We start from the raw sequence: 26,432 nt of genomic DNA, 5'->3' as shown, positions 1-26,432 counted from the left end.
TGGGCCATAACCACAGGTAGAGGCAGGACCAGCTGCCTGGAGCCCTGGGTCCAACCCCAGTACTGCAGAATAAAAACACCAACCAGTCCTGCCCTTGAGCTCATGGTTGACATGAGGGGGGATGAGTAGAGCACCTTCACAGAGAAGATCCCAGGTGTTGGGAAGTCTCCCCCACGGCCTGCTTGGGTCCAGGCAGCATGTTTGGCAGGATAACTCAGGGATGGAGCTGGTGCCATGGGTTGCAGCCAAAGGAGCAGCTCACTGGTTGAGCATGCCTCCCCTGCCAGGCTCCAACCTACCTTTGAGGTCCTTCTGTGGGGTTCCTGCTGTGGGTGTGCTCTGGTGTGGTAGTGGCAGAGTCCTGAATTGAATGGAGAGAGGTGCTGAGGATCTGGCCTTGGGACCACTCTGAATCTCCCAGGCTGAGCTGCTCCACATGGTGCCGCAGTCATAGCTTTCCCATGTTTCTGATGCCAATGAGCCTTCTCCTTGTGACAACCTAGTGTCCTGGACTGTGGTCATGTTTTCTCTGTTTGCACTGGGCTCCGAGTCTGTGAGCTGTTTTATACAGTTGTGTCCTGTAGTTGCCCTGAGGTGTCACAGCATGGCCCTGTGTTTTACATGGTTGGTTTTACATGAAGATGCTGCAGTCGCTAGGGTGTACATGGCATAGGACTTGGTGGAGGTTTTGTGTGTCCACTGAGTCTGTGGTCAGCAGGAATATGGACCTGCTTATTGTGACCCTTAAGTCCTGGGACTCCAATGCAGACAGGGAGCCATCAGCAGCAGGTGGGGGTGAAATGAACAATGTATGTTCTTAAGTACTTCAGAAATCATACTTTTAAGAGAATCAAAATAAGATACTCTATTAGGTTAATTTACCAGAAATTGAACTTCTTAGTATAACTGGATTATTAGGATCCATCAGCATAGCCACTTGATGGTAGGACATGTTACATGGTCATTGGTTTAACACATATGTTGTTGTGCTGCTCTGACCAGGTATCCATGGCTTATCTGGTGTCTAACAGCAGAAGCACTGGGTCCTCATGACATCTTAGCTGCACTTGAATAGCTACCAGAATCGGGGTCATTCCCAGGCAGTGATTCAAAAGGCAGATGCTTACTCTGCCTCTTGAAAATGTTTTCCCAGCTACATTTGTCCATTACAACATGTGTTCTTCTAATTACTTTAATTCATATTCTACAGAGTCAGGAAGTTAAAGTAATAATAGGACTCATCTCGTGTGAATTAGTTTAGATCAACCTCTGGTCATGTCAAGACTTTCCTCTTCCTTGAAACAAAATTCCATAAAAGACTTCTTCACAGCATTTCAAGACCAGGTAGGCTCCCAAATCTGTACAGGACCCCATCACCGCTGTTTCCTTCACCTTAAACAAAGGATGAGAAAAAAAAAAAAAAAAAAAAAAAAAAAAAAAAAAAACACCTGGAATCTGGTGGAGCCACGGCATGCCATTTGATCTCACTGGAGGTTTGCAGTGTCAATTTAGGATTGAGTAGTGGACATAGAGGAAATGAAGGGACAAGCCTAATGTGAAATGGAAAGTATAAGGGACAATAAGATGCCACAAGGTCCAAGCAGTCCTTGCCATTTGCCTAGCTGTGTGCAGCTTGTGGACACCAGTTCTTCCCTGATGTCTTCCTGGTATGTATGTGACATCTGATTCAGCACATCATATAGAACACATGTAGTAAATCCTGCCAAGCTTGATGTTAAGAACTATTGCCAGCTGGTTCCTGGCATGCAAGTCACAAAGGGGTGAACTGGATTATGAGTAGGGTAGCAAGCTTGTGTTAAAGTAAAAATCTTCTATGAGTATTTGACTAAAGCAATAATATTAAAGCAATAAACTTCAGTCCAGATGAGTTGGTGATATTCTCCTTGATGCAATGCAGTGTCACACAGTGTGTGCTGCTGGTGTTTCCACAGAGCACTTGTGGAGGCAGTGCATTTCTGCAAATTGTGACATCTTGGAGGCCTGGAATAACCAGGGCAGTTGCACCCACTCTTCTTTTAGGACTTGGGAGGTACATCCTGCATGAGTACCTGTCAGAGGTGGGGCATCTGCTGTCTGATGCATCATATTATAATGATGCGCTCTGACTGGATTAATCAAAGCAGTAAAGCTAAACAAAGCTGGTGCTTGTGCCTCATGCTGCATGTGGGTAAGCTTCACTTCAGCAGTGGTGTGTAGCCATGATTGCTCAGCTGTAGCACACCTCCTCTGTTACTGCACTCGTGATTGCCACAGGATGCTGGTGCCAACTTGGCTGCTCCCGAAATGCAGTGTTTGCTGATCTGTGCTACTTGACCCAAGGGGTCCTACTGGTTCTTTTTCTGGGATGGGGTCCTGCTCAAGTAGAAAGGACTGCCCAGAAGGCTCCACTTTGATAGTGTGGTCCAGAAAGACCTGTTCTCCCTGATGCCTAGCTAGGCTTGCTGCCTTGCTGCCTCCATTCACTCATGGCCCCGCATGGCTGTGTCCCATAACACCTGCAAGCCCAGGGAGAAGGCCAGGTACTTGGCAGGTCTGCTGGTTTAACATCTAGCTCCTGCAGGTCCACCACTGTGGCCCACTGTGGGCCACCCCAGTGGTGATTTTGATTTTAAGACACCTGGAGAGGCTCCTCCTTGCCACTCAGTGTCTATTCCATCACTGGCATGTGTACCCACCATTAGGCAGGTACCAGGAAAAATGTTGGGAGGATCACTGGTGGTGGGCTGTGGGCTGAAGACCCAAGGCTCAAAGTTGCAGCCTTCCTCTCTCCCCTCCCAATGGCAGAGTGGTCAGTTACAAAGAAAAAGCAGAGGAGAGGGACAAGGAAGGAAGGCCATTGGGGGAGTGCCCAGGTTGCCAGGCCACTATTCTAGATCATGTAGCCCTCACTTGGCTGCTGTATGAGGGCAGTCTGTGCCCAACAGCAGTCAGCCTGACGTGGAGGTGCCTCCCCTGTTGGGCACAGAGTTTCTGGCCAGTTCAGTCATGCCTCCATAAGACTGACTGCAGGAAGTGCAGACAACTGCTGGAGGAGAAGTGCTGAGCTCTGTTACCTGCCAAAGTCACTTTCCTCTGTCCACGGAGCAGAGTAGGCCTGCAGTGTGGTGTCCTGAAGGCAATGTCCATGTTTAGCTTCCAACCTGGGTGTGGCATGCTGGTTCTGCTAGGCAGCCACAGGGAAGGTCCCACTTTCTGGCTTCAGACAGACTCTCTTTCTGTCCCCAAGCCTCTGCTGCACATCTGTAAGATGGAGTTTCAGCAGTTAGTATTTATTGAGCATGATTATGCCCAACACCCAAGTGAGGGATACAGGAACCATAGGCACGGCACCTGGTGTAGGATGGTGTTGAGCCCTTCACAAATTCTTTGCCATGGACACGGAGGAGGAGCTTCCTTCCTAGAGAAATGGGAGTTAGGTTTGCTCTAGAAGTCATGTTCTGGGACCGTGCCATGCCCGGGTTTGAAGATCCATCTCGATTCATACTGTCTCCCCTTCCAAATCTGCCTTATAACTTCCTGAGGAGGCAGGGCCAGGGCATCCACAAAGCTCTCCCAAATCTTCAGCACTGAGCATGCATTTTGCTGCTGCCTTTGTGCCAGGGTGCAACTGTTCTCCTTCTTCAATGCCTGTGTTCTCTGAGAGCTGGAAGAGCAGCATCTAGGTTTCTCTTGTGTCACCAATTGCCTTGAACAGTACCAGCATGTTGTGTATTCAGATGGTGCTCACTGAACAAAGCAGGGTGCTGGAGTGAATAAAGGGAACTTGCAGCTTGAACTAAGGAAGCCAGGGATGAGTCTGGGCAGGGCATCTTTGCCTGGGAGGAGTTCCCTCACTGGGTAGTTCTGGCAGCTGAGGCACATGTCCCCCCCATGGACCCCACCCCTCCCTGCCAGCTTGGGCATGAGGAGTACTTAGCATTTAACCAATTGGAAGTATGGGCCCAGGCTTGAATTTTGGAAGAGTTAAGCAAAGAGACAGGAGGCTCCAGATGCTGCAGAGTTGGTGCAGGTGAGTCTCCACAGGGGCCAGTGCCAGTGCCTGTCTCAGGAAGACTTCCCATGGCAGCACCTGGCAGTGTTCTCAGCTGCAGTTCTTATTGTTCTGAGCTTGATCCCCAGGCTTCCTGTTGACTCTGGGAGGCCCTGCCTCTCTGTCCAATAAATTCCTTTCCTGGGTAGGTGAGCCAGAGTCCACCCGTGTTTTGTGCACCCAAACCCCTGGCTGGCAGAAGAGCTCAGGGAAGAGTGCCTGGTCCCTTAACTCTGCTTCCCAGAGGTAAGTGAGGAGAGGACCAGGGGCCCTCCTGGGGAAGGCTTATGGTAAGGACATGTTTCCTGGGTGAGCTAAATATTTTTGTTAGAAAAGAAGGTTTGAGAAAGCTGGAGAAAAATTGCTTCTGGCATTAAAATACAAGGGAATATTGTGCTAACCTGAAATACTGGTTTGGGCTTGGAATGAAGTCCTTTAGGGACCATGCCTGCCTGGGTCATGCTGGGGCCTGGTGCTTTGGAAAACATAATGCTGGTTTGCAAAGAAGCTGCAAGGAGCCTGAGGAGTCACTATTGCAGCTGCCAGGGCAGTACCCAGACACAGGACACCTGCAGGGGAGGTTGGCTGAAGGGCAGGGATGCAGCGGGGTATCCTCTGGGGTGAAGGGCAGGGTTGCTACCAATAGGTGAACTTCCATGTTGCTCTTCATTGCCCTGTTTACTAGATGAAAGCCAAAGCAAAACCAGCAGAGGAAGGAGGAAGGGGCACTGTCCAGATGCAGCTGGAGCAGCTGTGCTGACACCTGCTGCCATTGCCTGGATAGCAGGCTGGGCTGTATCAGGCACTTCATATTCCTTTTATTTAAGATAGTTAGAGGAGGATTTAATAAAGGAACTATTTGCAAGATTTGGGCAGGACACAGGGAAACCAAAAGGTTATGTGTAATACCCAAGAGTCTAGTAATAGATTTTACCACTCCTAGATATGAAGGTCCAGAAGAGGGAGCATAGTAGAACCCAGAAAGAGAGGGTTGTGTGGAAAGGGCAACCTTGATAGGAGGTCTTTTATCAAAAGACACAACCAACCTAAAATGATATGGTGGGGAGGGAGTTGGGGGAAGAGATGCATCAACCTCAACCTCCTCCTGCCCTTGTCTCCTGCTGCTGTCTTGACGCCATCCTGTGAGGTCAATTTGGCATGGGGACAAATGAGTAGCAAGGCTCTTGAATTCAGAATGGTTTATTGTTGAATCAGGAAACCCAGGAACCCTGGCTCTCAAACCTGGAACCTGGAATCTCGAACCTGGAACCTCCAACCTCAAACTTGAACTCAAACTCCGAACTCTGAACCCCGGCACTCAAGGAGAGCTGGCTTATATCCCCTCCAGGAGGTGAAGGGTAGGGCTGATGCCAGTTATGCAAAGATTAGGTGAGGAGCTAACTGCCCAATCATGGCAAAGGTCAAAACGAGGAGGCATGATCATGAACACTTGGGAACACTTGTGCACACATTGTGTGCATGGACTTAATTGAATATGGCCAATGATATGGGTGTGCTTATATTAATCAACCTCTCACTGCTGATGTGACCAAAACAACTTCTGGCTGGCTTCCAGGCACCATCTTGGCGAGTCCACATGGCACAGCTCCCAATACTGTCTCCCCTCGACTGTACCCAACTGAAAACTAGAGGGTAACATAGCAAGTTGGTGTATTTCAGATAGGTCAGCACTCCAGGGCAAAGAGCAATGTGGAGAAGGGTAGACAAGCAGGTCTGAAGAGGCAAATGGAAAATATCCTGTACAGCAGGTTTCATTTACATGTTAAATATAGACCTGATATTTCAATCTTGATATCTTAACAAGGCAGGGGAACCTGTGGGAATAGAATAGGCAGCAAGCCTGGGTTTTTTTTTTTTTTTGTTTGTTTGTTTGTTTGTTTGTTTTTTTCATTTGTTTCTCAAATCTACTGCATACAATATACAAAATATTTCCCAGAAGTCCAGAATGGCAGAGGGGTTCCAGAAAAACATTGTATTCTCCTTCCTGCATGTATTTTTAAGACCACATCCCCACTCCATCAAAGATCTCTGAATAGTAAAAATGTTCCCACTGGACTCAAAATTAGATGCTGCTTCTCTGGAAGTAAGAGAGTTCAGGCAAAGTACACAGGTTCTGGATCTTCTGGCTAGAGGCTGGCAATGATGTTCAGGCCATGTTGGAACCCTTTAGGTAGCACCTCAATGGTCACTTTTCAAGCTGGGAGACCAGAATAGGATCCATCCATGTGATTCTGGAAATTGGACCTTCTCTTATGAATGGAGTGGATTGTGGTCTCTCATATTCTGCATCTGGGAAATCATTCCCCTCTTTAATGAGGTCCTTCACAAGAGGAGGGAATGAGTCTCCTTCAGTGACATGACTTTGACAAGCAAATCAATTCATTCCATTTGTTTCCTCTTTGAAAACAGCAATCCTCAAGCATTACATAATCTAATCTTTATGCCTTGCTGCTTTGTTCTGCCCTCCTGAGGAATTGGCAGATGGTGGCAACATGGAGACCCATGCACATACCTCACAAGCCTCATGATAATAGGAGTGTTGTTCACAGTGTCTGTCTCTTTGCTGTGGGGTCCCTTGCTGGCATTTGTTTCTCTCGATTGATTTGCTCTTTAGCATTCTTTGGGCACTGCAGGCTTCTTGCCTTGGGCTCTCATTCCAAGATTAATTGGAAATGCAAGGCCATCCAAGTCTCACCACATGGTATTGTACCCTATGGAGTGAAGTCTTTTCTTTCAGCATGTCCTTCCATGCCATTCTGGCTCCTGTGTTTGTACACAGTAGTGTCACAGGGTGCCTTCATCCTCCTTGGTTCTGTAGTTCCCTGTACCTCTCATTCTCTAGCCAAAGTTGTACCCCCTGAGAAGTGAATCCTGCATATATTCCAGGGGTTTGGGTGGTTCCGGGGCAATGTGAAAGCTTCCAGGAGTGGCAAAGAAAACTGCCGATGCTATTAGGGTCTCAGTCTCTTTGGGGCAGTTCCAAGCACTTTATTCTTGACACTAAGTAAAGAAAGCCAGTGTGGGTTTTTTGTGTGGGGAATATTGAGGTCTGTACCTCCAAATGCACAATGCATTGACTGTTTATTCTACAAAATTTTTTTTCTGGAATTTATAGACTCCTCCCTACAAACCTTCTTTTACACTCCTTTGCCTACCTTACCCATGGAGCCAGGACCTTGATTAAAATCTGCTCTGTTTCTGGCTGCGGAGGTGCCCAGATAGTTGCTGGTCACAACAGCAATGCTGTTGGAGGGGACACTTGGCTGGTCGCCATGTCTGCACACCTACCTGATCAGACACATGCTGGTGAACTCAGAAGGAAACCTCTTTTGTGTTCACTAACTCTTCCTCTCTGGGCAGCACATGCTGTAGAAGCTGGGACCTGCTGTGGCCTTTGCCCCTTGCTTCTTCAGCAACAGAGTATTAGAGAGAAGGGGGCTGCGCATTGCACTTCTGTGAATGAGGCCCACAGAGGCCCTCTCCTTGGGTGTCTGCAGGGCCTCTGTCCTGTGTCACCTGTAGGAGGAGAGCCTGTGTCCCATTGGTGTGGTCTGGGGGCTAATAGCACTTTCACTGTAAGCCAAAGTAGATGTCATTTTACCTTGTCAAGCAGCAGTGCATATTGGTTATAGACTAGGAAAAGAATTCTGAATAGCTGAATATACCAGGACTGCTTCACTTGCCTGAGAATTTCTCCTCAAATGCTCTCCAAATCCTATTGAGTCAGTTCCTCCCAGACATGAAGAAAGAGCCTTTTTAAAAAGCTCCTCCTTTGCTTTGAGATGTTTGACCTGATCAGACATCAGGACTCCTGGGAGATAGGTTTAGGCAGCTCATTGGAGGCTAATGGACCCCTGGAGGCTGTAGCAGCTGGGTTTCCCTCTGCACTGTGCGGTTTCATGTCAACCCTGAACCCCCAGGGTCAGTGTGACAGGTGGATGTCACTACAATGGCTCAGGGCCAGAGGGTGCATGTACAGCTCACTCCAGATGAAACTGGATCCACTGACCCCAAGCATCCCTTGTGAAATCCTTGTGTGTGGGCCTCAGTACCCCTGGGTTGGGGCCTGTGGTGGGGTCTGGTGGCAGGGGTGCCACCTGTCTGGACTTGTCTGTGTGACCATCACATTCACGTGTCCTCTTGTGCCCACCCCTCTGGGTCCTGTCTGCACACCAGCATGAATGCCTAGTGGAGTTTTGGTAGTGGGTGGTTAATGTATAGAAATTTGATCAGAAATAAGTATTTTCCTCCTCTTGAACAAGAAGCACCTTCCTCCTTTAGTCTCTTGTTACTGAGTTACTAAAAAGAGCTGCAGCTGTAAAATATGGATGTTTTTAAATCCAGTATGACTCAGACACATGCGGCAATCCCACAGCGGGTGCCCAGGCCACCCTGCTTTTTGCCCATGCCCAGTTCTCAGGCATTGAGACAGGCTGGGGCTGGACAGGCAGATGCACAGCGCAGGTCTCGACCTACCCACTGTACATGTGTCTGGAGGCCTTGACTTCTTGTTCTGTATTGGTGTCTGGCTGCTTCAGCACTGGTGCAGACATATTGCCTGGACCACATGCTTCTGTGGTCACCTGACCACCACCCTGCCCTCGGGGAAGGTCGCCCTCGGGAAAGGCAGCCACCCTCCAATAAGGCCACTGCTCCTGTGTAACGCTGCCTATGGCTGCACTCAGGTAAGGCCTCCTGGGTAATGCAGCTGCCCAAGAGGAAGGCCACCTCCCTTGGGTCGGGCTGCCTTTGAGGAAGGTCTCCAACATCCTCGAGATCTCAGGTTGGTGTGTCCTGGGGCGGAGGAAGTGCGAACTGAGACCAACCTGAGGGATCTGGGCCTCAAGGTCTGGGATGTTCGACAGGGAGTCCTCAGAGGCTGGACACAGACAGATGGGAGGCCAGGGAATCTGCGAGCTCCACCCATCCTGTGGCAGTGACCACCATTGGTGATGTACCCTTTCTTGGTAAGGTCTCTGTCCTCAATTCAGGCCACCCTCAGGTCAGGGCAAGGCCAGGCAGGGTGGGGCAGGGCAAGGCAAGGCAAGAAGTACTAGGGAAGGGCAGAGTGGGTTGGGGGTTTGGGTAGGGTGGGGTGGGGCGGAGCAACTTGGGGCATTACCAAAGGCTGCTCAGGGTGGTTCAACTGTGCAGTCATGTGGCAGAACACATACTTAACATGTGAAAAACCCTGGCTTGGTTCTCAGCAGTGTGGGTGCCTGCACAGAGATACAAACACACATAGACACACACACACATACCACAATAAATCTTCCTAATTAAGATGACTTTATTCTAAGAAAAATTTTCAAATCATTATTAGAAGATAGAAGCAGAATGGTGATATGTTTAATGTCAGCTATTATATGGCATGATATTTAAAACCTCTCTGAAATTTCCTCAGGACTCAAATCATTAATTATTTAGAAGACAAGATAGCAGTTACTTTTTATAATTCTGACATATTTATAAAGAAAATCTTTTTAAAATCATTTTCTTTTCTAATTTTCAAACAGAAAGTGTAACCATTTATCTTCCTAAAGTTGTACATTCATCAGAAAGATTTTCTCTTATTCCTTGTCATCAGGGGGATGGGCCTGTTGTCACAGGACGTGCCATGACTAGGTTTTATTATAATACCAGTGCACCTATGGCTTTCAGATCAAAGTCAGGTATACCTCTCATATTTGTTGAATTTATTAACAAACAACACACAATTTTTATTATATTTGAAACGTCATCAAATTTGGATTAGTAGAAGCAGAGGTTTGACATGTTATATTATGAGTTGAACACAGTGCAATTTAGTTTGATGATTTTGGGAGGTTGGCATAATGACTTCTGCCCTGTTCTGTGATCAAATGTCTGGCCTGCACCATTTTTTGGTAGTGAGAATTGAACCAAGTGACCACTGTAGCATGTGCTAGGCAAGCACTGAGCTACATATATCCCCAGCCATTTAAATGTTTTATTTTTGGGACAGGGTTTTGCTTAATTGCCCAGGTGGGTCCCAAATATGTTATCCCCCTCCCTTAGCCTGCCAAGTGCTGGGGTAACAGCACTTGGTGTCAAAGTGCCTGGCTTGTCATGGAGGATTCGATGTATTATGTGCTTCTAACATGTCCTTTCCTAAGCCAGACCATATCCATTTTCCCCTGTCAACAGTCAGTAAAGGCTTTTTTGTTGTTTTGATGTATGTTTAAAATGAACATGCTTCCTGATGAGACACTACTGTACATGATAGTCTAGGTGTGTGATCCACTCTGAGGGGATATTTTTATTTTGATATTGTACATTATTTCAGGTCTAACATGTTTTGCTAGAAGTGATTATTCATTTTGTACTTGATTATGTGATTAAGACATAGTTCTTTTTTTTTTTTTTCTTTTTTGGTGCTGGAGGTTGAACCCAGGACCTTCTGCATGCTAGACAAGTGCTCTTCTGTTGGACTGCATCCCAAGCAACTAGGTCTTTTAATTATCATAAATTTTATGACCAGATAGAGTGATAATAAAATAACTTAGAAGTTCAACTCAATTTGGAACCATTCAAGATTTTGGACCTCCAATAATGGTTTGTGGTTTCTAAAAGGGAAGGTAATTTTCCAAATCATAGCAGCGTCTAAGATCATCCATGGACTATGTTTCTCCAGTTTCTTCACTTCCTGCAGAGCATCATGGAGGCAATGGACTCTGGTGTCCTTCTAACCTCTTCTTCTCACAAAGCATCACCCATGTGGTTGCCAATCCTGTTTATCTCTTTCTTCTCTTTGCTATTAGTCAAATGGACATTTTGAATCTATCACTGCTAAAGAGTATGAATAGAAAAAAAAATAGGACAAGGATTCTTGGGAATAACTGATCTAGTCACAGTGAAAGTCCCTCTGTTGAGGAAGTTCAGCCATGAGTTGAAATAATCTCTAAAATGTTATTTTAGTGCAAAGTGGTAAAGTTTTTAGAAGCTGCACCTAATACCTAGTGACTGCATAAAAATATAAGTTGATCTATGTGTGTTCTTATTTCAACACAAAACCTGTAAAAGTGGTGTTATCTTGAATCATATATTAGGTGAAATGGTTTACTTTTCTGTTAAAGTACTTTTTGAATTCATAGTAAAATACAGAACTAGTTAGAATGTCATGTATCAGCAATTATAATTGTAAAAACAACCAAATGTTTGAAAACATATAACCATGTCTTAAGAATTGATTTTTGAGCAGATTTTATTGTTATACAGAAATTGCAAAGAAAATACAGAGATTTCCCAGGTAGCCTCATCCTCATTTTTCTTCTGATGTGATTTTTGTGCACTGTCTCTGATGGGTTAATGTCCTAGGAAAGGTGTCATATAGAACAAACACTAGTGTGCTATCACTTATTGCAGTTGCATTTCCTTTGGATTCTTATTTCTGCCTCTTCCTCTTCCAGGACCACATCCACTATCCCAAATCTCATTCAGTTCCTGTCCCTATAGACATCTCTTTGTGGGTGAACAGTTTCTCAGACCTTCCTTGTTCCAATGACCTTAACGAGGTTGAGAAGGACCTTTCAGGTACTTTTTACATTGTTCTCTATTGGGGTTTACCTTTTATCTTCATGTTTATCCTGGGGCTGTGTGTCTGGGGGAGACAGGTCACAGAACCAGACAGCATCTCTGTTTTCAGGCCCTCAAGGTAATTATCTTATTATTACTGACTGCTCTCCTGGCTGAGGCAGGACCTTTCAGGTTTCCAATTGGAAAATTTATGTCTCTATGTGTCCACATTTTCTCTGATCTTTTGGAGGAAGTCACCCTGTATGGCCTGCACATAAGGAATAGGGAGTTAGCTCCACCTCCTTGATGGATGAATGTGTGCCCCAATTATCTGAAATTCCTCTACAGAAGTGCTTTTCACTCAACCCACTTATTTATCTATTCAGTTACTTATTTATATCACTGTGGACATTGGAGAGTTACCTTAGGCTGTTATTTATTTTCCAATTCTGTAGTTCCTCATTCCTCAATTCATTCTTGGTTTAACCTTTGGGGTCTTTCCACTGGGATCTTTATTCCATTATTTCCTGTTGTCCTTTAACATATTTTCTTGCTTTATCTCAAAGATCTTTCTGATACTTAAATGTTACCCTGGCTTTATACTTACTCTCTTGGTTCTAGTATCTGCCACTTCTTTAAAGAGCCCTGACTCCTTGGATTAGAAAATGATATCAAAATCTTATTTCTGGCTGGATATGGTGGCACATACCTCTAATCCCAATGGCTTGGTAGGCTGAGGCAGAAGGTTTACAAGTTCAAAGTGAGGCCCTAAGCAACTTAGACCCTATCTCTAAATAAAGAAGCAAAAAGGGATGGGGTGTGGCTTAGTGGTAATCACCCCTGGGTTCAATCCCTGGTACCAAATTTAATTAATTAATAATACACAAATTTCTATTAAAAACTTTCATCTAGCAATTCTATGTGCCCATTGAATTTTTAGAAGGATTTTAATATATATATATATATAAATATTAGCTTTCTTATTTATTTACTTATTTATTTTTAGCTGCAGATGGACATGATTCCCTTATTTTTATTTATTTACTTTCATGTGGTGAGGATCAAACTCAGTGCATCACAGGATCCAGGTGAGTTGTCTGTCACTGAGCTACACCCCCAGCTCCTACCCATTGCATTTGCGTATTTTTTTGTTTCATCATCTGGTTATATTAAATAGCATGAAGCCACCAAGATGAGGGAGGAAGTCTCATTCCTCTGATATTTTAGCTTAAAAGGTGTGACTGTCATAACCTAGCTTAAGTACCAACTACATATTTAAATTTATTTCTTTCCAAAGATCTCTGTTCTAAGGCTACCTGAAGTATAACATCAACAGGATTACAATTAACTATAGATTTTGAGAACAGGACATGCATTTCCTTCCAAACTAAATCCATTGTAAATACACATATGGTAAAACCAGTTTGCTTTTACAAGAGCATTTCCCTTTCATAACCAGTCACATCACAGTCAATATCTGGGTTTAGTATTAGTTATAAAAAACAATGCCACTTAAGGAAACTGGGTGAAGAGTATACAAAATGTATTATTTTATCAACTTCCTGGGAGACTGTAATTATTTTAAAATAGTGTTTTACATTATTTTGTGCTGATGGGGTTTGACCACAGGGCCTTCCTACACTGCCAGTGCTCCACCACTGAGCAACATCCCCAGCTCTTTTTACTTTGAGACTTGTGATTAAGCTGCCAAGGTGGGCTTCCCAAACATGCCACTCTCCTACCTTACATTCCAGAGTAGCTCATATTAGAGGTGTGTACCACCACTCCTGGCTCAAAATGTTTTAAAAATCTAAACAAAAATGTTACTCGTAGAAAAGAACAAGAGGAGGCAAACACACAAAATTAAAAAAGATAATAGGAATGGCCTTAGAAGAGAGTTTGGGAGTCAACTGAACAATGGAGCACATCTATCAAGATGATTGTTTCACCCAGTGAAAAAGAATAAAGGGCTTTTTTTTGGGGGGGGGATAGTGAGGAGAGAACCCATTGTCTTAGGCTTGCAGGAGAAGGTGTTACTCTCCTCAACTGCACAGTCTGTTGGGGCTCCAACCTGAACTGCAACAGCCGACTGCATAGTCTGCCAGGGCCTGGATCTGGACTGCATCAGCCAATTGCAGTGTTCCAGGGCCTGACCTGGGCTACACCAGCCAACTGCACAGTGTGCCAGGACCCAGACCTGAACTGTGCCAACTGCACAGCTTGCCAGGGCTCAGACCTGAATTACACTAACGCAGTGCACAGTCTGCCAGGGTGAGGACCTCTGACTGAACTGGCAAGTCGACCAGGCTCAGGAGAACCTTTCCTTTTTCTCCTTTTACAACACCTGCTCCTCTGACAGCACCTGGTCCACCTGATCCTTGTTGAGAATTTCAACAGGCTTGTACTTCTCATCCTAGAGTCACTTGTTGGCCTTGGGGTATGACTGGTGAGGTCAGATGGTGCACACATGGGTGGGTAGGTTCAGGTACTGAGCATCCTTGGTGTTGCAGTCACACTCTGGGGCATGCAGCACCCACATTTGGCCCACAGAGCCTGCATCCAGGATTCAGCCAGGGAGGTCGAACCAGCAGGAAAGCAGTAAGAGACAGTGGACCTGGTAGAGTCTGGCCTGGGCATGGAAACTGCCTCATACAGGAGCCAGCAGAACCCCAAATCCACAAGGCACAGTTGACTGCAGTAACACAGTCAGGGGAGCCTCTGCACCAAACCTTCATAGTTGCATTTGCTCACAGCCAGTGCTAGCAGCTGGACAGCTGCTGATGCATCCAGCAGCACCCCGTCCAAGTCTGCCTCACTCCACTGAGTCACACAGCAGAGCCCACAGCCTTGGCTTCACCCACAGCCCCATTTCCAGCCTTAATGCCTGCTTCTCCATGGCCTCAGGACCAAGAAACTTCCCATTGCACCATGTTTCTCAAAATGGACAATGCAAGATAGTATATATGTGTTCTAATCTCTACCTTCCCCTATGTTGATTTGAGACCATCTGTGTGTATCTTAAGCTAAATGTGAGTTTATAGTGATGTGTAGTTGGCAGATTCTGATCCATTATAACATAGATCACTCTACTTTCTCCCCTTGCTATTGTGTGACTTCACTCCCCTTCAGGGGGAGACCTAGCTCCTATTTTGTACCATGTCATTAATTCATTGTTCCATTATGAGCAATAAATTAATTTCTTTTCCAGATCTCGGTGATCAGGGTGTTAGGATCATTGTTTTTCCAGTGTGGGTTCTTTGTCTTGGTTACTTGCACAGAGTTCCTAAATCCTGCAGAATCTCTGGGGTGGAAGGAGGGTCTTCTGCTCTAAAAGGGACTTTTGGTGGGCTCTAGGACAGCTTCTGGATGAATGATGGTCAGAGAAAGACCAAGCAATAACTTTATATTTCAAGTTCCAGCCCCCTGTCCATTGTGTGGGGAAAGGTGCTAGAGACTGAGGTAATAATTCATCATGTCTACATGATTCTCTCTTTACAGAAGTCTCTGAAAGAAGTAGTTTGGGGAGTTCTTGAGTTTCTGAATACAACTATGCACAGGGAAGGTGGTGATCCCAGACTCCATGTGGATGGAGGCTTCTGAACTGGGTACCCTCCTGGGCTTCATCCTATGCATCTTCTCACCTGACTGCAAGTTTGACTTTTCTAGAATGTCATGAAAGTTGAACAATGCTGCCTCTTTGGCTCATCTTTTTTCACTTGCAGCACACCAGGTAGGATGCACCTGTGTCTTTGTGTAGGTTAGTAGTACAATTGTGCATTCAGCTATGGACGAACATCCCAATTTATGAACTGATCAGCATCACCAGAGCTCTGTTGCATAATTACATGCTTTTTTTTTCTTACATGCTCCTCAAAGCACCTGTCCAAATGCAGTTAATTTATAGGCACAACATTGGGTCACACATTAGAGTTATTTTGCTTTGAGAAGAACTGGCACACTGTCCTCCAATGTGGCTGTGCCACGTGTTCTCCCAACAATGTCTGAGGGTGCTGGGGTGCCACATCCTGGAGCTATTGGTGCCGTGACTGTTCTTAGAGTCCAGCAGTCCATAATATCTGTGCCATGCTACCTCAGTACTATTTTATTTGTGATTTCCTGATGATATGAAATTCTGAACATCATTTTGTGTAACTCTTTGCCATCTTTGTGTTTTCTTTGGTCATGCATTTGTTCAGATATTTACCAATTTACTTTGGAATTTTAATTGTTGGTTTTTAAGAATTCTCTGTGGGTGATACAAGATGGCAGACTAGAGGGTGACTGAATCTTCTGTCACTTCAGAACCCAGGATTCAAGAAGGGGAGGCATTCAGAGACTCAGACTAACATAGAGCCACAAGGTGAGTCTCCCCCACCGGGTGAAGCTCGGCCCGGGTGGCAGGCCTGGACAGGGGTGGGTCCTCAGATCAGGACAGGGCAGCTAGAGTCTTCCCCAGGCAGCCCTGCTCCCTCTGGTGGCAGGCTCCTTCCACGGCCAGTTTCTCAGAGCAGGCCACCCAGTGAGAGCCTTTCTGCACAGAGCTAGCTCCAAGTACCAGAGCCAGCGACGAGCTCTGGCCCGCATGCAGCCTCTGGCTCCTGGGCAGGGCAGCCAGAGACTTCTCCAAGAAGCCCTGCTCCCTCTGGTGGCAGGGTCCTTCCATGGCCAGCTACTCAGAGCCTTTCCACACAGAGCCAGCTACAAGCCCTGGAACCAGCAGTGGGCCCAGGCTCGCAGGTGGCTTCAGGGACCAGGGCTAGGCAGCCAGAGATTTCCCCAAGCAGCCCTGCTCCCTAGAGAGGCAGGCCCCTTCTACGACAACATTCTCACAGCAGACTGCCCAGTTAGAGCCTTTCCACACAGAGCCAGCTCCAAGCCTTAGAACCAGCAGTGGGCTAGGGGCAGTTTCTTCAGAAGCACTGCATTATCATGTTCCTCGAAGACATCAGGCTGCTGAAGGCTGGGAGGTGATATACTGGAAATCTACAGGGACACAATAAGCCAATAGAGAAAATCTGCAATATCTCAGAGTCCCACTGATATCTGAACAATATGAGAAAACAAGGGAAGAAAATGTCCCAAATAAACCTACGTATTATATCAATAAAACCCAATAACAGAACAGCAGAAGAAATGTCAGAAAGGGAGTTCAGAATATACATAAGTAAAACAATCAGGGAAGCAAATGAGGAGATGAAGGAGCAAATGTAGGCATTAAATGATCACACCAATCAACAGTGAAATGACCAAATACAGGAAGCAAGAGATCATGTCAATAAAGAGAGATACTGAAAAAAAAAAAAAAAAAAAACAGAGATCCTTGAAATGAAGGAAACAGTAAACCAAGTTAAAAACTCCATAGAAAGCATAACCAAAAGGATAGTACACCTGGAAGACAGAAACTCAGATATTGAAGACAAAATATTTAATCTTGAATACAAAGTAGACCAAACAGAGAAGATAGTAAGAAATCATGAACAGAATCTACAAGAATTATGGAACATCATGAAAAGGCCAAATTTAAGAATTATTGGGATTGAGGAAGGCTTAAGGAAACAAACCAAAGGAATGAACAATCTACTCACTGAAATAATATCAGAAAATTTCCCAAATCTGAAGAATAAAATGGAAAACCAAGTACAAGAGGCTTAAAGGACTCCAAATACACAAAATTACAACAGACTCACACAAAAGCACATTATTATGAAAATACCTAACATACAAAATAAAGACAGAATTTTAAAGGCTGTGAGAGAAAAGAACCAAATTACATTCAGGAGGAAACCACTATGGGTATCAGCAGATTATTCATTCAGACCTCAAGAGCTAGAAGGGCCTGGAGAAACATGTATCAAGTCCTGAAAGAAAATGGATGCCAACCAACAATCTTATACCCAGTAAAACTTACCTTGAAATTTGATGAAGAAATAAAATCCTTCCATGATAAACAAAAGCTAAAAGAATTTACAAAAAGAAAGCCAGCATTACAGAACATTCTCAGCAAAAAATTCCATGAGGAAGAGAAGAAGAACAAGGAAGCAAATCAGCAATGAGAGGAACGAGCCTAAAGGAATAGCCAAATAAAGGAGAAACCAAATCATGTCAAAAAACAAAAAAGAGTCAAATGACTGGGAATACAAATCATATCACAATAATAACCCTGAATGTTAATGGCCTGAACTAATCAATGAAAAGATATAGACTGGCAGATTGGATAGAAAAGAAAAATCCAACAATATGCTGCCTGCAAGAGACTCATCTCATAGAAAGAGATACCCATAGACTAAAGGTGAAAGGATGGGAAAAAACATACCATGCACATGGACACAGCAAAAAAGCTGGAGAATCCATCCTCATTTTATATAATGTGGACTTCAATACAAAACGAGTTAGAAGGAATAAAGAAGGACATTACATAGTGCTTAAGGGAAGCATAAATCAGCAAGACATAATAATCATAAATATAAATGCCCTGAACATTGGCTCATCCATGTACTTCAAACAAATCCTTCTCAATTTCACAAATCAAATAGACCACAACAAGGTAATACTAGGCGATTTTAACACAACTCTCTCACCACTGGATAGATCTTCCAAACAAAAATTGAATAAAGAAACCATAGATTTCAATAACTCAATCAACAATTAAGACTTAACGGACACATATAGAATATACCATCCAATAAAGAACGAATACACTTTCTTCTCAGCAGCACATGGATCCTCCTCTGAATTAGATCATATTTTATGGCACAAAGCTACTGTTAGCAAATACAAGAAGATAGAGATAGTATCTTGTATTCTATCAGAACATAATGGATTAAAATTAGAAATAAATGACAGAATAAAAAACAGAAACACCTCCAATACCTGGAGATTAAATAATACACTATTATATGATGAATGGATAACAGAAAACATCAGGAGGGAAATTAAAAAAAAAAATCTTAGCAGTAAATGAGAACAGAGACACGTCATATAAAAATCTCTGAGACACTATAAAAGTAGTTCATAGAGGAATATTTATCTCATGAGGTGAATTAAACAAAAAAAGTAGAAATCAACAAATAAGTGACTTAACACTACAGCTCAAAGCCCTAGAAAAGGAAGAGCAGACCAACACCAAAAGTAGAAGAAGACAGGAAATAGTTAAAATCAGAGCCAAAAATCAACAAAATTGAAACAAAAGAAACAATCAGAAAAATCAACAAAATAAATAGTTGGTTATTTGAAAAAATAAACAAAATTGATACACACGTAGCCACAATAATAAAGAGAAAGAGGGAGAAAACTCAAATTATTAAAATTTGGAATGAACAAGGAAACATCACAACAGACACGAGTGAAATACAAAACATAATTAGAAGCTCTTTTGAAAATCTATATTCTAACAAAACAGAAAACCTCGAAGACATCAACAAGTTTCTAGAGACATATGAATTACCTAAACTGAGCGAGGAGGATAAACACAAATAAATCAATTTCAAGCAATAAAATAGAAGAGGTCATCAAAAGCCTACCAACAAAGAAAGGTCTGGGACCAGATGAGTTCTCAGCCAAGTTCTACAAAACCTTTAAAAAAGAGCTCATTCCAATACTACTCAAAGTATTCCATGAAATAGAAGAGGAGGGAACCCTCCCAAACTCTTTCTGTGATGCCAATATCACCCTGATACCTAAACCAGACAGAGACATATCGAGAAAAGAAAATTTCAGACCAATATCCTTAATGAACATCAACACAAAACTTCTCAACAAAATTTTAGCAAATCACATACAAAAATATATTAAAAAGATAGTGCACCATGATCAAGTGGGTTTTATCCCAGGGATGCAAGGTGGGTTGAACATCTGGAAATCAAAAAATATCATTCATCATATCAACAGACTTAAATTTGAGAATCACATGATTATTTCAATAGATGCAGAAAAATCATTTGATAAAATAGAGCATTCCTTCATGCTGAAAACAGTAGAAAAAATTGGAATAGTGGGAACATTCCTTAACATTGTAAAGGCCATCTATGCCAAGCCCATGGCCAAACTCATTCTAAATTGTGAAAAACTGAAAGCATTTCCTCTAATAACTGGAACAAGGAAGGGTGTCCTCTTTCACCACTTCTATTCAACATCATCCTTCAAACTCTATCCAGATCTATTAGAAAAACCAAAGAATTTAAAGTGATACAAATAGGAAAAAAAGAACTCAAATTATCCCTGTTCACTGATGACATGATTATATATTTAGAGGATCCAGGAAATTCCACCAGAAAACTTTTCAAACTCACAAGTGAATTCAGTGAAGTAGCAGGTTAGAAGATCAATGCTCATAATTCCAATGCATTTTTATACATAAGTGATGAATCTTCAGAAAGAAAAGTTAGGAAAACTACCCCACTCACAATAGCATCGAAAAAAATAAAATACTTGGGAATGATTCTCACAAATGAGGTGAAAGACATCTACAATGAGAACTGCAGAACACTAAATAAAGAAATTAAAGAAAACCTTAGAAGATGGAAAGATCTTCCATGTTCTTGGATAGGCAGAATTAATATTGGCAAAATGGCCATACTACCAAAAGTGCTATACAAATTCAAAGCAATTCCAATTAAAATCCCAATGATGTACCTTACAGAAATAGAGCAAGAAATCATGAAATTCATCTGGAAGAATAAGAAACCTAGAATAGCTAAAGCAGTCCTTAGCAGGAAGAGTGAATCAGGGGGTATCACAATACCATAACTCAACTATACTACAAAGCAGTAATAACAAAAACAGCATAGTATTGGCACCAAAATAGGCAGGTAGATTAGTGGTAGAGAATAGAGGACATGGACACAAACCCAAATAAATACAATTTTCTCATAATAGACAAACATGCCAAAAATATGCAATGGAGAAAAGATAGCCTTTTCAACAAATGGTGCTGGGAAAACTGAAAATCCATATGCAACAGAATGAAACTAAAACCCTATCGCTCACCATGCACAAAAATCAACTCAAAATGGATCAAGGACCTTGAAATCAGACCAGAGTCCTTGCATCTCATAGAAGAAAAAGTATATCCAAATCTTCAACATGTTGGCTTAGGATCAGACTTCCTTAACAGGACTCCCATACCATAAGAAATAAAAGCAAGAATCAATAACTGGTATAGATTCAATCTGAATAGCTTTCTCTCAGCAAAGGAAACTATCAGCAATGTGAAGAGAGAGCCTACAGAGTGGGAGAAAATCTTTGCCACTCATACTTCAGATAGAGCACTAATTTCCAGAATCTCTAAAGAACTCAAAAAACTCTACACCAAGAATACAAATAACCTAATCAACAAATGGGCTAAGTAAATGAACAGACACTTCACAGAAGAAGTATAAGCAATCAACAGATATATGTAAAAATGTTCACCATCTTTAGTAATAAGAGAAATGCAAATCAAAACTACTCTAAGATTCCATCTCATCCAAATTAGAATAGTGATTATCACCAAGCAACAATAGGTGTTTTCGAGGATGTTCCGAAAAAGGTACACTCATAAATTGCTTGTGGGGCTGCAAATTAGTGCAGCCACTCTGGAAAGTTGTGTGGAGATTCCTCAGAAAGCTTGGAATGGAACCACCATTTGACCCAGCTCTCCCACTCCTTGGCCTATACCCAAAGAGCTTAAAATCAGCATACTATAGAGATACAGCCACATCAATGTTCATAGCTGCTCAATTCACCATAGCCAATTGTGGAACCAATCTAGATGTCCTTCAATTGATGAATTTTTAAAGAAACTGTGGCATATATATACAATGGAATATTATTCCACGATAAAGAATAATAAAATTATGGCATTTGAAGGCAAATGGATGAAATTGGATAATATCATGCTAAGTGAGATAAGCCAATCTCAAAAATCTAATGATGAGTGATCTCACTGATAAGTGGATGAGGACGTAAAATGGGGGGTTGGAGGTTTTATTGTTGGGGTAGGGTTATTTTTAGGGTTATGGTTAAGGAGGGTGGCAAGAATGGAGGAAGGACTGTATATAGGGAAAAGAGTGGTGGGTTTGGTGAGGGGGGCAGGAAAAAAATAACAGAATGAATCAAACAACACTGCCCTATGTAGATTTATGATTACAAAAATGGTATACCTTGAATCCATGTACAGAGAAACAATATGTATCCCATTTGTTTACAATAAAAAATAAATAAATAAATGAAAAGAAAGAAAAACTCAAAACAAAATTCTCTGTGTATTTTGCATAAAACTTTCTTTACAGAAATGTGTTTTGTAAATACTTATCTTGGTGTTTGGCTTGTCATTTTGTTCTCTCTCACAGTATAACTTTTTCTTTGAATGGTTTTGGGAATGGAATCTAGAGCGTCTCACATGCTGGGCTTTGCTCAACCACAGAGCCACATTCCACCCTTTTTTGAATCTCCCCATCTGGCCTCAAATTTGCAATCCTCCTGCCTCTGCATTTTGAGCAATTGGGATTGGATGCAGTAAAACATTTGGTAAAATTTTAATCTTTTAAAGTTCAACTTATTATTAGTTTTCTTCTGTCAATTGGCTTTTGGTATTGTGAATTAAAGTCATGGCCAAGGGCTGGGGAGGTAGCTCATTTTTAAAGAGATTTTCCAGCATATGTGTGGACTTGCTTTCTGTCCCAGTACTAGAATACACACACACATGCCCTCATCACTAATTCTAAGATTACATAGATTTTCTTCTTTCTCCTAGAAACTTTTAGTTGTCTCAAATTTAAATTATGGACTGTTTTAAGTTAATTTTGTTAAAAATTTCAGTGTGTATATTTTAATATAGTTAAATACTAATACAGTAATAGTTAATATAGTCAGTATAGTTTTCTAAAACTTGTTCAATCATCACTTTTTGAGAAAATCATGTGTAATGAGTTTCATTTATATTTGAATTTCTAAAATCATGGCCTTGAATAATCTGGACATAGTACTGAATTTTGTCCATTTGTCAGGAACATCAAGAAGGGCACCTGTGTCCTGCTGAACTCTGGCATCCTGAGCTGAGCCCCAGTGGCCACCTGAGGGACATCTTCTTTCTAGGAACCAACAGTGTCCTGACACTGATATGGTGGTATGATAATTCTCATGTGCTATCCATGTGCAGCCTCCAATGCTAATCCACCATCCATAGTGACCTTTGATGCTAATGTGTCCATATGTGGCCTCTTGACACTAATCCAGCATCCACAGAGTGGCCTTGCGCACTAATACAACAGCAGCCATAGGGCCTTCAATATTAATATTAATATGTGTACACTGTGACCTCTTATATCAATATATTATCCATACTGTGGCCTCAACACTAGCGTATTATCCACACTGCAGACTAACACTAATAGAATACCTGCACTGTGACCTCTGATACTAATAGAATATCCATTCTGAAGCATCTAACACTCATAGCACCCCTCGTGGACTTCAATATTAATGTAATGTCTACCTTTTGGCCACCAATACTAACATAATAAACACACTGTGGCCTATAATACTAATATAACATCCATGCAGTTGGATCTAACACTAGTATAGTACGTATTCTGTGGCTTTTTATATTAATGTGGTGTCCACACTGCATCCTTTAGCAATAATAAAATAGCTACACTGTGTCCTTTAATTTTCTTATAAGGTCCACACTGTAGTTGAAATACCAATATAATATTTATATTGCAGCATCTAGCACTAATTTAATAGCTTCGCTATGGCATTTAATATGAATATATTTGCCATACTGTCTCTATTAAAATCAATATGATACACATATGGTTTCACCTAACACATGTATAAGAGCTGTATCATGATTTCTAATGCTAATATAGACTCTTTTGTGACATTAAAGTAAATATAACCACATTGTGTCCTATAACATGAATATAATAGCTTCCTTGTGATGTTTTATACTAATATATCCATACTCTAGCTCCTAAAACCAATATGAGAGCTGAGCCCTGGACAGCCAATATTACATCCATACTGAACTATCTGAAATTAATAAAATAGATGTGTTGAGGTTGGGGTTGTAGCTCAGTGGTAGAACTATTGCCTAGTACATGTGAGGCACTGGGTTTGATCCTCAGCAGTACATATGAAAAAAATAAATAAAGCATTTATGTCCATCCCCAATTTAAAAAATCCAAGTCCTCAGGTATTTTATACTAATATATCCATACTATACCATCTAAAACTAACAAAGTAGCTGCCCCCTGCTCTTTAACTTTAACATATTATTCATAATCTACCAAGTAATAACTGCCCTGATGTCAGTAGACATCTGTTATGTGGATGCTCTCCCATGGGAATAGCTTCCTCTGAAATATGTGATGGGTTTCATCTTTTAACCCTCACATGGTGCTGATCACTCTCAACCTGGTTATCTGTGTAGCACACAGAAGGAAATTTGTGTGAGTTGAGCCACTTTTTAAGCAATGGGGGTTTTCCCTGGATGGGGGGCTTCACAGGGCAGTGCCCCCCATCCTGAATACATCAAGCCCTTTGAATTTTGGGCACTGCATTGTTTGCCATAAATAATGCAGTTTTAAAAGCAAAATCAACAGAAAAAAATATCTCTGCTGTATTTTTATTTTCTGTTGCATAGTTATAAAATATTCATATCAATGAACCATTTTATTTAGATGAAAGCAACTGCTTTTGAAAGTCATGAACACATTCTGTTTGCTAATTTAAAGAGCAGTTCAGCGACTGCTATGGTGTTTATTATGAAGCAATGACAGAAGTGTTCTTGTGGTTTTAACTGTTCTAGCTTATGAGAGCTGTCCTTAATTTCATCTGTCATGTTCCAGGTGAAAAAATGTGCAGTGGATAAATAGTCTATACTGGTTTGGCCAGACATGATACATTGTGTGTTCTGAAGTCTTTTGTCACAACTACAGTAATCAAAATAATGTACCTACTATGTGCAGTACTTGGAGAGCGTGAAAGAGCAGAAGTGTGGCACATAAAACGCTCATCAGTGGAAGTTAGAGTCCATCATTGCTGCCACACCTGTTCTGTGTCACAGGTCTGTGCAGTTCAGCACCTTCAGTCACAGTCTTGCCTGGGAGCAGGGAGGAGCTCCCATTTCCAGGGCAACCATTGCCTCTCTGCTCCCCAGGTTGCAAGGAGTGAGCCACAGAGTGCACCTTCCACCTGCTTCTTATTTTCAACAGACAAAACAAATTATTTATATTTAAAAATTCTTTCTGAGAGTGTGCAGAAGTAAATTAAACTAAGAGAGGGATTAACCAATCCTTGTGAAATGGTTATATGTCTTCAAGTCAGAGTGTATGAAAACAAAAGTCCTTGAAAGTGTTTGCATCCTTTTGATAAATTATTTTATGGCATTTAAAATTCTTACTATTGATGGGGATTTGATACTGCCACAGAACTCAGACTTCACATTCCTTTTATATTCAGATGATTGTAACATTTTTTTCTTGAAGTTTGGGAGTAAATGTAGGTTATTGTTGACAACATTTTTTCATGGTATATTCTGGGAACATTACATGAATTTGGCTTCATTTTGCTTGTCTAGGCTGACATTTATTTTCCTTTAGAAAGAAGTATGTGTTGGAAAAGATCTAGAAATGTAAAAGAATCAGATTTTAGTAAATCCATTGGAAATCTTTTGGTTTAACTTTTGAGATTTTATCCCTTTCACAAACACAGCTGATAAATTCTTAATTTCTTTTAATGCCTGATAATTATGAAACCCAAAACACTTGTGTACAAGGATATCAGGCTTCTTGTTGTTCTCTCTGATTCCCAGCATCTGTAGATGTGTCTCTTAAAACCCCTGGTATGGAAGAGAGTCACTGTGATAGTCTCATAGAGTCAGAATGGGATTCAAGGGCAAGGAGGGTTACTCTGTTTCTCACCATAAACTTCTAATTGTATGTTTTCATGTTTTGGTTAACATCAAATGCATGACCTCAGAACTTGTGTTCATGTTACAGATGGATGCTGAGGCTGAAGACAAAATGCTTTGGACATACTCTGAAGGAATGGATGGTGAGTTAGCACACAGTTTCCCTGATGCTCTGCCCACCATACTGTAAAACACAGAAGTGCTGGAGTCCTGTTCCTAGCATGTAATCAGATTGATCACACATTCCTCAGGCTTTTTTGTTCCAATCAAGCCAAAACACTGACCCTTGGCATTGAGAGAAAAAATATTATGAACCAAGAGTTTAAGGACTCTGGAAAGTCCAAATGATATATGGCACTAATATTTGCAAAGTACAGTCATGAGTAGATTTGAATATCATGCAAAACATTCTAAGGTTCAACAAGGGAGGTATGTTTCATGGTCAGTTCAATTAATAAAAGTAACCTCAAATGACCAAGGGAAAAACTGAATCATAAGTTTATTTCTAAAACTGATTTTGATTTTAATATTAGCTGCTTTAGTAGCTCCAAGTTTGTACTTTGTTCAAGTAAAATGATGATACTTGTTTCTTACCTATCCCTGCTGGAAATTTCAAGGAGCCCTGCAAAGTAGGCTTGGAAGGTTTAACTTGCTGTTTGTCCCTCTTTTTCTGTAAGCAATGGATGTAGATAGGCCCTTGGTGATCTCAACATCTGAAAAACAGGATTGAATGACAATAACACCCTGTAAAATTTTTTTAATATAATTAACTATATTTTTGTGACCCTTAATTTTAAGTGGGAGATTCTAGATTCACCATGGCCCTGAAAGTACTAAGGATGGCTGCTTTCCCCACCCCACCTTGCTTAAGAAGAACAAAGACCAGCTGTCACCCTGCACTTATCTTTAAAATCCTACAGTGTTTATCCTATA

General features: G+C 42.0%; 1 long non-coding RNA gene across 1 annotated transcript; it reads left to right on the top strand.

The window, feature by feature from the left end:
• The first annotated feature begins 4,243 nt into the window (after positions 1-4,243).
• On the top strand, positions 4,244-26,056 carry LOC306652571. Its single transcript, XR_013761474.1, has 3 exons — positions 4,244-4,341; positions 24,436-24,653; positions 25,588-26,056. It is a non-coding gene; the product is annotated as an uncharacterized lncRNA (long non-coding RNA).
• Positions 26,057-26,432: the final 376 nt, after the last annotated feature.

The sequence above is a fragment of the Sciurus vulgaris genome (assembly GCF_902686455.1).
Source record: "Sciurus vulgaris genome assembly, contig: HiC_scaffold_292_arrow_ctg1, whole genome shotgun sequence".
NCBI classification, from domain to species: Eukaryota; Metazoa; Chordata; class Mammalia; order Rodentia; family Sciuridae; genus Sciurus; species Sciurus vulgaris.
This window is presented reverse-complemented; position numbering and strand designations above follow the sequence as displayed.